The sequence below is a fragment of the Bos indicus genome, chromosome 3 (genome assembly GCF_029378745.1).
Source record: "Bos indicus isolate NIAB-ARS_2022 breed Sahiwal x Tharparkar chromosome 3, NIAB-ARS_B.indTharparkar_mat_pri_1.0, whole genome shotgun sequence".
Taxonomy (NCBI): domain Eukaryota; kingdom Metazoa; phylum Chordata; class Mammalia; order Artiodactyla; family Bovidae; genus Bos; species Bos indicus.
The window spans coordinates 100,192,371-100,197,793 of record NC_091762.1 but is presented as its reverse complement, the minus strand read 5'-3'; the positions used below and the strand labels follow the sequence as shown (position 1 = coordinate 100,197,793).

At 44.2% G+C, this 5,423-nt stretch overlaps 1 non-coding gene across 1 annotated transcript; it reads left to right on the top strand.

Moving 5' to 3' along the window:
- The first annotated feature begins 4,612 nt into the window (after positions 1 to 4,612).
- On the top strand, positions 4,613 to 4,719 carry LOC139182340 (U6 spliceosomal RNA). Its single transcript, XR_011566011.1, has one exon. It is a non-coding gene; the product is annotated as a U6 spliceosomal RNA (small nuclear RNA).
- The last annotated feature ends 704 nt before the right edge of the window (positions 4,720 to 5,423 follow it).

Here is a 5,423-nt window from a genome sequence, read left to right as displayed (position 1 = left end):
ATATCTTTTAACTGGTGAATGGATAAACTTTAGTATGTCCATAAAATTGACTACTACTCAGCAGTAAAAGAAATGAATTACCGATACACTCAACAACATGAATAAATCACAAGTGCATTGTGCTAAGTGAAAGAAATCAAACTCAAAAACCTACATGCCTTATGATTCTATTTGTGTATTATTCTGGAAAAGACAAAATTATAGAAACAGAAACCAGTGACTGCCAGGGACTGGGATGGAGGAGGGTGTTGATTACACAGGTGCAGTATGAGGGACATTTTTAGGATAATACAACTATTCTGTATTTTCATGGTTGTGGTAGTGAATCGACCATATGCATCTGTCTAAACCAGTGGTTCTCAACAGGGGGCGATCTGCTCCCTAGAGGCTATCAGACAATGTCTGAAGACATTTGTGGTTGACACAATGCAAAGAGGAAGGGAGTGATATTGGCATCTAATGGATAGAGGCCAGAGACACTGCTAGACATTTTACAATGCAAGAGGACAGCCCTCACGGCAGAGAATTATCTGCCCCCAAGTGTCAGTAGTGCCAAGGCTGAGAAACCCCAGTCTAAACCAGAGGTCAGAAAATTACAGCCCCAGTCAATCGTAAAGGAAATCAACCCTGAATATTCATCCAAAGGACTGATGCTGAAGCTGAAACTCCAATACTGTGGCCACCTGATGCAAAGAGCCAACTCATTGAAAAAGACTCTGATGCTGAGAAAGATTGAGATCAGGAGAAGGGGGAGACAGAGGATGAGATGGTTGGATGGCATCACCGACTCAATGGACACGAATCTGAGCAAACTCTGGAAATAGTGAAGGAGAGGGAAGCCTGGTATGCTGCAGTTCATGGAGTTGCAAAGAGTCAGATACGACTTAGTGACTGAACAACAATATATATCAAATTTCAGTGTTCATAAATAAAGTCATGTTCATTCATTTATGTATTATCTGGTGATCCAAAGGCAGAGTTAGTGTTTGTGACAGACTGTGTGTCCACAAAGCCTAAAATGTTTTTCTTTACAGTTAAGTCTAAACCCACAAAAATATACACAAAAAATAGTATATTTTACTTATGTAAAAATTTTAAGGTGAATTTTAAAATGTGAAATTATAGATGCCTACATTGAATTACTACAAGCTGTACTAAAACACACTCCTTTCTATAAATGTGCTTGTCTTTTCTGATGCTCCTTATAGAGCACAAATAGTAAATAATAGGAATTCATTCCTGGCTGGGTTCTGATGTGAAAGTTTCCTGTATAAAAAAATCATACGCAACATCTCTGACCATGAAGAATCTCATTCAGGCTCCTGGACACAGGGACAGTTCTCTGGACAAGACATCTGTGGTGAAGCAGCTAATACCCCATGCACTTGTCATCAGATCAGTGACGGGGTCTGACTGGGTTTCTCTGACCGTGACTGCCCATGAACTGTATGGGGCATTTATCACACTGTCTCGGACAGACCAGCTGACCATCATGCACATGGGCCTAGGAGCCTGCCAATTAGCTCTTGTCCATTAGCCCCTGTCCAAACACTTAAATGCCCTGGCCCTAAACTGTAGTCATGATATCAGTCCCTTCAGACCCTGAAAGCGTGATCAGGCATGAGCTCCCTGTCTCCTACCATCCCTCATCTCCACTTGGACAAACTTTCAGTTAATTAATTAGCTAATGTGGGTAAAAATGCTTGAAGCTGAAGAATGGTCAGCTGGGCTATTAAAATAATCATCTGCTGAGTCCTCTCCCTTCAGTTCCTGCCCCTCCAAAGTCAGCCCACAGGACTGTCAGTGGGAAAACTCCACAGGAAGTGGCTGAGTAGTCGTTCATGTTCCAGGCCGGAACCCCATCCCCCAGTCTCCCAATATTGATGCTCTGCATTCAGCCAACTAGTATTGTAAATCCTGAAGTCCAGAGTCTGGATTGGCTTTCTTCTTTTAGAGGAATTGGCAGCACGGCAGGTCTGGGTTCCCCCAAAGTATCAAATTTTGGCTATCTTTGATTACTTTCTTCAGCTAGATAGACCATTTAGGAAGTCAGAACAGCCTTTTGAAAAGATTATGTGGGAATCACAGCATTATTTGTCCAAGATTACAGAGCTTTCAAACTGACATTCCCCAGGGCAGAAGCTCAACTCTCCATCTTTCAGTTCAAGCTGCTCTTGGGAGCCAGGAGAAATCCCTGTTCAGAAAGTTGATCCCCACAGGGCAGAGTGATGGCTAGAGTACTCCTAGCTGCTGAAGTTCCGTGCAGTTATCAAATGCCAAAACAGGAAGGTGCCCAGGGTTGACACCCATGTTACTCCTGTCCATCTCCCCTTTCTGAAAGGTATTTCCGTGGAGTAGGAGCGAAAATAGCTGACCTCAATCTCCCAAAGCCCAGTTGCAGAAGAGTTGAGAGCACAGTTTCATTGTAGTCATATTGGGGCAGTTCCTGTCTGTTCCCTGATGATCCTTGGGGAGCAGTTAAAGTATCTTATTTCACCCTGTATCCCTATCATCCATTCTCTCCATCTCCATTCCTAAGGCCTCATCATTACTCATCAGGGCAGTTCCTACAGCCTCCTCTCTGGGTACTCCCATCACCCTCTTTGTCCATGCTGACCCTCAGCTCTCCTCCTTTGCAACCAGACAGATCATTCAAAAACACAATTGTGACTGTATCATTCCCTGAAAGTATCTGACAGCGTTATAATTTACAGGGCAAGTCCAAAATTAGCAACTTAATAACCAAATCTCTTCAAAATCTTGTCCCACTTCCAACCTATTATGCTCATCCCATACCAGGCAATTTCCCCTTCCCCACCTGTGACTTGAGCATGCCAGCCTCTGTGCCCAGGCTCACACTTTTTTTCCCTTCTGGAATGGCCTCTCCACCTCATCTCCGTCCATGATAAGACTTTTCTCAAAAGACAGCCTATGGCTTCCCTGGTGGCTCAGTGGTAAAGAATCTGCCTTCCAATGCAGAGACACAGGTTCAATCCCTGGTCCAGGAAGATCCCACATGCCATAGAGCAAGTAAGCCTGTGCACCACAAGTATTGAACCTGTGCTCTAGAGCCCGGAAACTGCAACTACTGAGCCCATGAGCTGCAGCTACAGAAGCCCGTGCACTCTTGAGCTGGTGCTCTGCAACAAGAGAAGCCACCACAATGAGAAGCCCAAGCACCACAACTAGAAAGTAAGCTCCCACTTGCTACAACTATATGTCAAGGCTGTATATTGTCACCCTGCTTATTTAACTTCTATGCAGAGTACATCATGCAAAACGCTGGGCTGGATGAAGCACAAGCTGGAATCAAGATTGCTGGGAGAAATATCAATAACCTCAGATATGCAGATGACATCACCCTTATGGCAGAAAGCGAAAGTGAAAGTGAAGGTCACTCAGTCGTGTCCAATTCTTTGCGACTGGAACTGTATAGTCCATGGAATTCTCCAGGCCAGAATACTGGAGTGGGTAGCCAAAAGGGGATCTTCTCAACCCAGGGATCAAACCCAGGTCTCCCACATTGCAGGCAGGTTCTTTACCAGCTGAGCCACAAGGGAATCCCAAGAATACTGGAGTGGGTAGCCTATCCCTTCTCCAGAGGATCTTCCTGACCCAGGAATAGAACCAAGGTCTCCTGCATTGCAGGCGGATTCTTTAATAACTGAGCTATGAGGGAAGCCCCTGGCAGAAAGCAAAGAGGAACTAATGAGCCTCTTGATGAGCCTCTCCTCTTAGAGAGTGAAAAAGGGCTTAAAACTCAACATTCAAAAAATGAAGATCATGGCATCCAGTCCCATCACTTCATGGCAAATATATGGGGAAACAATGCAAACGTGACAGACTTTATTTTCTTGGGCTCCAAAACCACTCCAGAGATGGTTGCCTGGCATCACTGACTTCATAGACATGAGTCTGAGCAAACTCTAGGAGATAGTGAAGGACAGGGAAGCCTGGTGTCCTGGAGTCACAAAGAGTCGACACAAGTGAGCAACTGAACAACAATTTGCCACAATTAGAAAAAGCCTGTGCAGCAACAAAGACCCAGAACAGCCAAAAATAAATACATAAATAAGGAGACAAAACTCAGCTCAAATGCCACCTCCTCCATGAAGCTTTCCGTAGCTCACCTTTGAATTCCCAGAGCACTTTGCTAGTTATTCTCTAGGGCCTGCTCTGCTTTTTAAAACTGATGTTAACATACAGATGTACTCTCCCCCATGGGACAATAGGCATCTTAAGAAAGTCTTATCATCTAGTGTGCAGCATACAGTAGGCACTGGTAATCATTAGTTATTGATGCACAAACTGCCATAGACAGATTATAGGCTAATGAGAGCATGAATCAGAAGAAGAGAACTGGGATAGAGGGGGAACCACTAATCACTACCAAAAAAGAATGGTCAACAAGGCCAAAGGTGTAACTGTCTTAATGACAACAACTTATAAGGCCTGGGCCTTGTGCTACCCATCACATTTACTCATCATATCCACTCTGTTATATAGGTACAATTCTCATCTGAATTATTTAGATGAAAAATTGAGGCTCTGGGAGGGCAAATTCTTTTTTTCAGCCACCAACCTTTTTGTTGGTCTATAAACACATCTTACAGTGCTCACTTCGGAAGCACATATACTAAAATTGGAATAATACGGAGAAGATTAGCATGGCTGCTGTGCAAGGATGACATGCAAATTCGTGAAGCATTCCATATTTTTTGTATTCTAACACATATGTATGGAATCTAGAAAAATGGTACTGAAGAATTTATTTAGAGGGCAGCAATGGAGATAGAACTGTGGTGTTGGAGAAGACTCTTGAGAGTCCCTTGGACTGCAAGGAGATCCAACCAGTCCATTCTGAAGGAGATCAGCCCTGGGATTTCTTTGGAGGGAATGATGCTGAAGCTGAAACTCCAGTACTTTGGCCACCTCACTCGAAGAGCTGACTCATTGGAAAAGACTCTGATGCTGGGAGGGATTGGGGGCAGGAGGAGAAGGGGATGGCAGAGGATGAGATGGCTGGATGGCATCACTGACTCGATGGACATGAGTCTGAGTGAACTCTGGGAGTTGGTGATGGATAGGGAGGCCTGGTGTGCTGCAATTCATGGGGTCGCAAAGAGTCGGATACGACTGAGCGACTGAACTGAACTGAACTGAATGGAGAAACAGACAGAGAATAGACTTATGGACATGGGGAGAGAGGAGGAAAGGGTGAGATGTATGGAAAGAGTAACATGGAAACTTACATTACCATGTGTAAAATAGATAGCCAACAGGAATTCGTTGTATGGCTCAAGAAACTTAAACAGGGACTCTGTATCAACCTAGAGAGGTGGGGTGGGGAGAGAGATGGGAGGGAGGTTCACAAGGGAGGGGATATATGTATACCTGTGGCTGATTAATGTTGAGGTTTGATA